At 38.5% G+C, this 10,595-nt stretch overlaps 1 non-coding gene across 1 annotated transcript; it reads right to left on the bottom strand.

The window, feature by feature from the left end:
* Positions 1 to 9,863: 9,863 nt before the first annotated feature.
* On the bottom strand, positions 9,864 to 9,967 carry LOC121101374. Its single transcript, XR_005833367.1, has one exon. It is a non-coding gene; the product is annotated as a U6 spliceosomal RNA (small nuclear RNA).
* Positions 9,968 to 10,595: the final 628 nt, after the last annotated feature.

The following is a 10,595-nucleotide window of genomic DNA, read 5'->3' as shown; positions in this document are numbered from 1 at the left end:
AAGTTAGCTATTGTTACCATACTGAGACATTTAAATTAATTTACTTGATCTATTGATCTACACACACACGCATATTTTAATATATATACGTATGTGTATTTCCTACATACTGACAAAGTTACATTGTTTAGTATCAGGAACTTAAATAAATAAGTATGTGAAACTCTGAAAATTGGTCAGTGTAAACATCGTATCTTCTTAACACTCTGATCATTTCTCATTAGATGATCTCTAAGTCTCCATCAGCTCTACCCATTTACTATTTATAAATTCTATGATTGTTGCCATTACAAGTATTTAGAAGCCGTTAAAATGAAGATGAGGTTATTTTTAGTTTTGGAGCTTATGTTTTTAAAGATGGAAGAGGATGTTGAACTTAGACATTTTCATGACTCAACAAGTCTACAAAGCTTCTGCTCCTACACCAGGACTTGTCTATCTGATATTGAAATTCAGAGAAATTCCATTTTATTTATTTATTTTTATTTAATTCAAGTTAGTTAACATATAGTGTATTATTAGTTTCAGGGGTAGAATTTAGTGATTCATCAGTTGCATACAACACCCAGTGCTCATTACATCAAGTGCCCTCCTTAATGCCCATCACCCAGTTACCTCATCCCCTCACCTGCCTCTTCTCCAGCCACCCTCAGTTTGTTTCCTAGAGTTTAGAGTCTCTTATGGTTTGTCTCCCTCTCTGTTTTTATCCAGTTTTATTTTTCCTTCCCTTCACCTACGTTCATCTGTTTTGTTTCTTAAATTCCATACATGCGTGAAATCATATGGTATTGGACAAATTCCATTTTAAATTTCTGTTTGCTCTGGTAGCCTCTTTGTATTCCTTTCCTTAAGCTATTGAGGAAGGTATTCACAAATCTTTTAAAATACTATATTTTACTCCAGAGATATTTTTTTGTAGATACAATAGCAGGTATATTCTAGAAGTCTCATTTTAATTCCTACTTTCTTCCTCCTCCCTCCTTCTTTCTTTCTCTCTCTCTTTTTTTAAAGGTAATTGAAGAGAGTTATTCTGCTTAAAGGTTTAATATGTAGTGATCTTTACATTGTGAAGCTTTGAAAAGTGTTAGTTAAATGACAGTACCTTGAAATTATAAGTAAAATGATAGTGGCAGCATATTCTTCCCTTTTGGTGAGTGATCATTGTAAAAACAGCACAAAACTAGTTGAACGGCAATGTTTTTAAATGACCACACATCCCATTACCCTAAGAGAGCATTTGTGTCTATTTCCTTCTAGTGTAAGTTCATGCTCTTATAAACTTGCAATCGCAGTGTATGTGTCTGAGTGTGTGGCATCTGATCAAGGGAAATACCATACTTTATTTTTTTTAGGATTTTATTTATTTATTTGACAGAGAGACAGCAGGCAAGACAGGGAACACAAGCAGGGGGAGTGGGAGAGGAAGAAGCAGGCTCCCAGCAGAGCAGTGAGCCCAATGCGGGACCCTGGGATCATGACCCAAGTACGGGCATTATGGCTCTTCATTGCTGTATTACTTTCCAAAAGGAAGTGTGTGTGTATATATGTGTATAAAATATAGCAGCATATATTTTAGGACTTTATCTGAAAATGAATATACCAAAGATATGCTTTTTTCAACTTAAATTGCCTAACCAAGAGTACATATGAAATTAACTTTACCAATCATACTTTTGTCTTCGTCATTGTCATCTTTTTTTTTTTTTTTTTAAAGCATGATCAATTAAGAGACTTGGATGTACTGTTCAGGATTCAATTTAAAAGGAGAGTTTCCATTCAAGGCCATAATGAGATCATGGTTATTGTTAAAAGGCTAACTGCCAGCTAGTTTTCTGATCTGGCTAATTCAGCCTTATTGCCTTCTGAAAATGGATATGTTGAATTTATTAACTTGTCTAGAGCTACAACCCACTAAATGTACTTGTCATATTTTTCTCAGTCATGGGATAACTGAATTAAGCTGCAACCTATACAAAATATAGACAAGAAGAAAAATACTTGGTTTGTAGCAGGTAGGGCTGAGAGCGGCTTCATCTATTTTACCAATTTGTCTCTACTACCCTCTAGTGGAATCATACTCATCGTATCCTTACAGCATTACTAATACACCAGGTGTACAGAGATTTATAAATTTCAGCTTTATAGAGTGGTCCCAGCGTTAGATATGATAAACTCCTGGAGGGCATTACCTTTCTGCTGGCACCCCTCTTTCCCACACTCGTCCTCTTTATGTAATACTGCCAGGTTAATCTGTTTAAATACAAAATGTGATCTTACAACTCCCCTGCTCGATCAAACCAAAAAACCTTTAGTCCTTCCCTTTAGATTGTTTGAAGTGCTGTAGGTAAACTTCCCTGCAGCGACTTCTGAAACCTCTTTCTTTCTTTCCCCTCTTCTGTCTCTTTACCTTCTATCCCACTTTACCCTCCAGCCAAATCCCACTGCCGGATATTCTCCAAACCTGCCCCCTGTTTTTCCTCTTTCTGCCTAGAATGTCTCCCACCTAATCATTCCCACAAAAATCCTTCTTCCATTTCTCTTTGCCAAAGCTGGGCTTATATTTCAAGAATTAGTTCAAATGCACCCTTTGTTCAGCTTTACCCAGCTGCCTTCGTCAACCCCCTGCACACCAGGTGCCTCTTGGACGCTGCGCTGTCTGTTGCATCTGCTGTTTCCTTCCCAGATGTTCCAGGCAGGCTCCTCTCCTTCGATTCCCATTTAAACAGATAACATCCGCTTTCCTTCCCGATCCAAAGCAAGGGTCACAGCATGAATGAAGCCTTATCTGCCTCCTCCAGAGTTTCCCCCCCTCTCCACTGACCCCACAGCAGTGTATTCAAGTCTCTGTCCCACTACTCACCACCAGCGCAATTTTCGTGAGAGACAGTGATCAATACGATAAGGAAAAATCACACGTGTGAAGTGCCTACTGTGGGTTAGGCATAGATCTAAGGAAATGTTAGATGGATTACCTCATTTTATACTCAAAAAGACACAACCAGGTACTACTAACATCTTCATTTGAGTAAATGAGGCACGAAGAAATAAAGTGATTTGCTCAAAGCCACAGAAAAATTAATGGGAGAACAAGGATTTGACAGGATTTGAGGTCACGCAGTCTTGATCCTGAACTTTTTTTTTTTTTTTTAGAGAGAGAGAATGAGCAGGGGGAAGGCCAGAGGGAGAGAATCTCAAGCAGGCTCTGACTCCCCACTGAGCGGGGGAGCCTTGTGGGGTCTCAATCTCAGCACCCTGAGATCATGACCTGAGACGAAATCAGGAGTTGGCCTCTTAACCAACTGAGCCACCTGGGTGCCCCAAGGATCCTGAACTTTTAACTACTGTGATGGTACAGCCATTCTCTGCTTTTTGCTGGGATAGCACAGCTTCAATTTTTCTCCTCCTGCTCACATTTTTTTTTTTTTGGCCACAATTTTTTTTAATTTAAATTCAATTAATTAACTTATAGTGTATTATTAGTTTCAGAAGTAGAGTTCAGTGATTCATCAGTCTTATATAAACTCAGTGCTCATTACATCACGTGCCCTCCTTAATGCCCATCACACAGTTACCCCAGCCCCCCACTCCCTTTCCCTCCAGCAACCCTCAGTTTGTTTCCTATGATTACGAGTCTCTTATGGTTTGTCTCTGATTTTGTCTTGTTTTATTTTCCCTCCCTACCCCTATGCTCTTCCGTTTTGTTTCATAAATTCCACATATGAGTGAAATCATATGATAATTGTCTTCTCTATTATATATATATACCCACATCTTCTTTATCCATTCATCTGTTGATGGGGTGCAGGTGCCCCTTCAAATCACTATGTTTATATCCGTTGGGTAAGTACCTAGTAGTGCAATTGCTGAGTCGTTAGGGTAGATCTATTTTTAACTTTCTGCGGAATCTCCATACTGTTCTCCAGAGTGGCTGCACCATTTTGCATTCCCACCAACAGTGTAAGAATGTTCCCCTTTCTCTGCATCCTCACCAGCATTGTCACTTCCTGATTTGTTAATGTTAGCCATTCTGACCAGTGTGACATTCTCTCTCATTGCGGTTTTGATTTGCATTTCCCTGATGCTGAGTGATGTTGAGCATTTCTTCATATGTCTGTTGGCCATTTGTATGTCTTCCTTGGAGAAATGTCTGTTCATGTCTTCTGCCCATTTCTTGTTTGGATTATTTGTTCTTTAGGTGTTGAGTTTGATAAGTTCTTTGTAGATTTTGGATACTAGCCCTTTATCTGGTAAGACATTTGCAAATATCTTCTCCCATTCTGCCATTTGTCTTTTGGTTTGTTGACTGTTTCCTTTTCTGTGCAAAAGCTTTTTATCTTGATGAAGTCCCAATAGTTCATTTTTGCTTTTGTTTCCCTTGCCTTTGGAGATGTATCTAGCAAGAGGTTGCTGGGGCTGAGGTCGAAGAGGTTGCTGCCTGTGTTCTTCTCTAGGATTTTGATGGATTCCTGTTTCACATTCAGGTCTTTCATCCCATTTTGAGTCTATTTTTGTGTATGGTGTAAAAATATGGCCCAGTTTCATTCTTCTGCATGTGGCTGTCCAATTTTAACAACATCATTTGTTGAAGAAACTGTCTTTTTTCCATTGAATATTCTTTCCTGCTTTCTCAAAGATTAGTTGACCATGGAGTTGAGGGCCCTACCTCTCATTTTGAGTCCCTGGAGTAGGAAGAAGTTTTTGTTTTGTCTTGTTGAATAAAATGGTCTACTTCCCTCTTTGAAAATTTTTTTCTTGTATGTGTTTCCCCATCTGGATCCTGAAGCTTTGAAGGGCAGGCTTGGGTCTGATTCTTGTTTGTATACCCATTATTTAAGCCAGCACTTGGGACATAATAAGGGCTCCATATAGTTACCAAATGTTGAAACAGCAGATGTCTTTCCCTTTTTGTCTTATCTGGATATGACATCACTTTACTTTGTATTCTCTTAGTACTTGGTTCAAACTATCAGCTGAAGGAAAATATTTAACTGGTTAGCCTAAAAGAACTGTAATCATCTGATGTATTTTTCTTATCTTGGCCCCTCCTCTCAAGCTCAAGAAGGACAGACAGTCTAATTCATCTTTGTATCTTTAGTGGCCCCCAAATAATGCCGGGTGAACAGAAAATACTCAAATATTTGGCGAGCAGCACTGAAAGAGTTGAATTTCCTGTCATACCTGAAAGTGCCTGTCTCATTTTTGAAGAAAGAGTAAATTATGTTTCATTTGTATCATTTTAAAAGTAGGAGCATGTTATTGTAGTTTGCTCTTTGGAATCTGTCAATTATAGTAATAAAATGAAGCAGAATATTCCAGGTGAAACCCCAGGCCTGTATCATTCTAAATGACAGTTTATTGAGTTAAATTAGAACTTCATTCATTTAACACCATTAAAAAATAAACTTGTATATTAATTCCTTAACTTGCTGATCCATAATCCATTGCCCTGGGACAACTTTACAAAGATAAAGATTTAAAGAATTACTTCTCACTGTAAATTTTTCATTCTGGCAGAAGGGTCTATTTTAGGCATAAGCAGTATTATCGTACCATTTAAGGAGTCCATAAAAAAATTATCAAAAACACCTCAGAGATTCAACTAAAACAATAATCCTGATCATCTCAACAGCCCTGATCACTTCTGGCTCCAATTTTGTTTAAAATTGTTTGCGGTTTAACAGTTAGACTCACCATGAATCTCATGAAGCCTAAGTGTCAGGATCCTGCCTTAGCCCAGGCCCCTTCCAGGGCTCTGAGACAGGTGTTCACATAATCACAGGTTTTTGGAAAATGCATAAAATAAGGTAGGTTAGCCACAGGTCTTTAAGGCTGTTGTTTCTTTCCAGCTCAATTCCCCACTAGTTGCATTTCCCTACCTGCCCAGTGGTACTGGCGGGACCAGAACATTGTGGGGATTCAACTCAGACGAAGTTGAGTAGAGGATACATTTAGTTGAGGATTAGTGCTCTCTGGTTCTTCATCCCCAGCACTTCCAAGTCATTGCCAGCAGACCTCATATAGCAACAGCTTCTGGAAATACTCCTCTGCCCATTCAGTGAATTCTCTTGGCGTGTGGAAATGAAGGTGTAGGGTCAGAGATCTTACCTGAACTGGAAGTAGGTAGTGGGTAATAGAGGAGAAGCTAACCTGAGGGAAATCCTCCCAGGTAGCAGATGTGTAAAATTATATCGTTACCTCATCCAAACTGAATTTCTTGTGTGTCAGGAATGCACTTATTAAGACAGCATGAACAACTATAAATGCATCAGACAATTTTTGGAACCTGGAATCTTTAGAATCATGCCAATCAGAATTTAGCATAATACCTGTGTTTGAGGGCATAAGCTTAGAGCAGTCACACAAACAGTTCATATGTGAAAGAAACTTGATAAATGTTTTCTCAAATTTGATAGAAATTCTAAAAATCTACATGATGTTATCAATAGTGAGGTAAGAAGTCATAACAAATTTTTTGAAATAATTAATCATAAAAAAACAATTTGGATTAACCATGTTAAAAAGAAGACTGAATTATCTTTTTTCTCTTCATAGTAAATATTACAAAATTGTGTTTCATATAAAGAGACAAAGATAAAGAATTTGCGAGCCAAAAGGATTCATTAGCATTTAAAATATGGATTCCAAAAATTGTTGCCTCCCCTAAAACATAGGACAAAAAGCATTATAAGGATATGTCAGGCAATTAATAAAAATATAATTTTCTATGAATTCTGTGATTTTATGGTACTTTTCAACTTTGAAAATTTTGTAATTTTACAGTTTCTTATTCTTAACATATATTCCCTATCACACTGAATCTAGCATTCTTTTTCTTTAAAAGGGCCCCCAAATGGTATATACTTCAGGCCTCGTGAACCTACATCTGCCTTTGGCCATCTGTGGCCATGTGGATATTATATTGGTACCTCACAATCAACATGCCCAAGTCAGCACTCCCCCCCCGCAACTCCCCCCGACCCCCCAACCCCCCAGCCATAAGTATCCCTCAGCCTCTGTCCAGAACTGTAGTGGCATCTGCCCATAGTCAAACATATACCCTAGTCATCCCTGATGATTCTTTCTCCCTTAGTCAACACACCCAATCCACTCCTCTCTCGGGTCTTATAATTCTAGCTCCCAAAATATCTCATCATCATTTCCTCCTCTTCAAATCAACCACCACTCCTCTAGTTCAACCCCTGTTGGGATAGATGCAGAGCCCTCCACTGGTCTCCTGGCTCTGATGCTACTTTATTGTCCCTCCTCAGATCTCCTCTTCAGTGACTTTTCCCTCCTAATCCCACATCTGACTATGTTACCCCCTACTCACATTTTTTTTTCCCAATTCCATCCTCCATCCAAATCCTTTAGTAGGATGCTGAAAGTCCCTCCCAGGTATGGATATTGCCTAATTCCATAGTATCATTTCTCTCATCCTTTCTCTAGCCCCCTAACTCCATTTATGTGCCAGGAATACTAAATTCATTTCAGTCCATCAAATATGCCTTATTATTTCTTCTCAATGGACCAGAAATCTCCCTTCATGCATGTGGCTGCTTGGCAAACTCTTCATTCCTCAAGACTCAGTTTAGAACCTACTTCTGCTGTGAAGCCTTGCCTGACCCCTCTGCCCTCCACCACACTCACAGCTACTCGTAGTAACCACCATGTTCTGCACAGAGCGGGCTTTACTTCTTGCACTGTAAGCATTTGTTCCCCACCTGTCTGGGAAGACGCGTATCTATTCACTTGTTGTCTTTGATCCTCATTGGTTGATGAACGAATTTCTCCTTCCTACCCCATGCCCGGTTCCTGAATTTCCAGTGAAAGATTGAGATAAGTTGACACATGTGGATTTGAAGTATGGATGCCAAAAGCTTATCCGTGATTTCTCTTTCTGTCTCTTTAGTTGGAGGAATGAGGGTGGGAGCATGGAGGTTATATATGACAAACTTTTATTAGAGAATTGTTTGAACATTTTACAAAAAACCACATTACTTTTATAATTTAAAAAATGCCTACCTCAGGAACGGCCGTGATAGTTCCATGTTTTCAGCTGTGATGGAAAGATCTGGAAACTCATGTCTTGCTTTTTTCAACCACTTTACTTTCTGAATTTTGTAAAGGGAGATCAGTCTTCTCCTTTTGAGTAAGTTTTTCAGCAAATAACAATGTGCCTGGAGGAGGAGTGCCTGGGGCACAGAGGTAGGGAGGGAGACTGTTGTAGCTTTTGAAGTTTGAACCGTGTGACTATACTACCTAGCCTAAAAATGGGTGGATGGATGGATGGATGAAAGAAGCCAAAGCCTCTTTTTGCTACTGGATAAAATTTGTTGCATCTCCCTCCAGGCTATTTTAGGTATTTACAAGCAAATGTTTCTTAATCTTTTTATCAGAAAAAATACTCGTTTCAGTCAGCTTGCTGTCATAACAAAATATCGTAAACTGGTGGCTTATACATCAGAAATGTATTTCCTCACAGTTCTGGAGGCTGGAAGTCTGAGACCAAGGTGCCCACATGGTGGGTTCTGGTGAGACTTCAGGATTTATAGATGGCGCCTTCCTGCTGTGTCCTCACAAGGAGGAGAGAGTGACCCCATTCTCTGGTTTCTAATAAGAGAACTAATCCCATAGTGGGGGCTTCACCCTCATGATCACATTTAAACCAAATTACCTCCCAAAGGCCCCATCTCTAAATACTATCACTGTGAGGGTTGGGGCTTCCATATAGGAATTTGGGGTGGAGGGAGACCTAATCCAGTCCACAGCAATGTTTGTTTCTAAAAACAAAACAAAACAAGCTTGTATGCAGCGCTAACTGATCTTTTTTTTTCTAAATGGAGTAAACCAAAATATAAATATGACATTTTTTGTAGCACATGCCTTTCCATCCTCTGCTCTTCTGTTGTTTTTTTCATAGCACTTAGAGAATAGTTCTAAAATAGTTCTGCACCTCTCCTGTGCAAACCCTTAGGACAACAGCCGGGGACGCCCTACACCCCACAATGGCGGCACCCTGAATGCCTTGGGCAGACTTTAAGAGCTTACCTCATGGAATTTCCTGTTTGGAAGCCCCACCCCACAATTCTTTCTCCAATGTCTGTTCGAATTAGTAATTTGCCCCTTTATGTTCTCATTTCACTTTATAGCATAAGTTACAACGTAAATGCCAGAATAAAATTCTAAGTAATCATGTGTTCTCCCACCCCCAACACCTACAGCAGGAATTGTATCTGATTAATTTTGTGTCTCTAAACTACTTTAGAGACACAAAATTAAAGTTGGCCCAAAGAATTAATAAACTGTATTTGCGAAGATGATAGCACAAATTTACAATAACCCCTGAAAGTTTAAAAACAAACATAATTGAGTTAAATTGAAATAATCTAGCATCACAGCTGTGGAAGCTTGTGGTTCTTCTTTGTGTTGAATGTAAAATGGATATAATGAATTACTGGCTGTTTTTAGATGCTATAAAATGAATGCCTTGCTGAGGCCTCCCAGAGAGAAATCTATATATGCACTCATTAAAATCAGTATCCTGAACTGGCAGAGAACAGTCTTCTTCCCTAGAGCACTTCTCTGGAGTAGTCAGTTTTCATTTAAAATGTGAACTTGGGATTTTAAAAGTAAGTTTTGAAAGTTCTTAGGTTCAAGCAGAGGTTTCAGAACCCCATACCTTCAGTGTGAATCCCAAATGTTCACTGTCACCTGGGAGCATAAAATTCTTAAGGCAATTCGTTCATACCACAAATAGTGCCAGATGACATATATTGCTCACCGTGTGAAAAGTACTAAACACTTAAATGCATGTGATATACTGGCTCCATTCTTTATCCTAATCTGGGTCTCTTTTTTTTTTTTTTAATACAGAATGCTTCACCAATTTGTGTCATCCTTGCACAGGGACCAGGCTAATTTCTCTGTCTCATTCCAATTTTACCAACTGTGCTGCCCAAGCGAGCACCCTCTGGGTCTTCTAGTATGTGTTTCGTAGAGTTCATGGTAATCAGTCTTCGTCCTACATCCAGTAAGGGTAGTGCAAAGAGAAGCCCTTATTAGGGGATTCTTCTTATCACCACTTCTATTTTACTCTTATTTTCTTAAAGACTTAAAGAATGATATTCAAGCACAGACATCTCTCTTAAGGTTAGGGTGGAGGAAATGAGAAAGAGAGTTTTTGATACTGGATTATTTAAAGTATAATTCCTCTCACGGAATTGTGAAATTTTGTGATTTAAAAAACAACTAACATTCTGATGTGAACGTATTTTAAAATATAAAAGTTCAAAATTTTGTTTTTAACTTTTAAATAAATAGAATTTTAAACAAATAAAACATTAACAATTTTTAAATTAAGGTAAAAACAAAGTATATATGTATGTGTGTGAAATGTTCTTCTTTGGCCCAGCCAGAAAATCACCCACTTAGAAAAACATAAATATACAGTAGCTTTAAGTATTAGAAGTGAAAGTAATGGGATCTGAATGTAAATATAGTATCACTGTTGTGATGAGATATTTGAGTGCAGTAAATTTTAATTGTGCCTATACTGGAAGGGGAAAAGCCCGACCCAGAGGAAACAGTAGATTTCC

This window comes from Ursus maritimus, unplaced genomic scaffold, assembly GCF_017311325.1.
Source record: "Ursus maritimus isolate PB19 unplaced genomic scaffold, ASM1731132v1 scaffold_7, whole genome shotgun sequence".
NCBI classification, from domain to species: Eukaryota; Metazoa; Chordata; class Mammalia; order Carnivora; family Ursidae; genus Ursus; species Ursus maritimus.
This window is presented reverse-complemented; position numbering and strand designations above follow the sequence as displayed.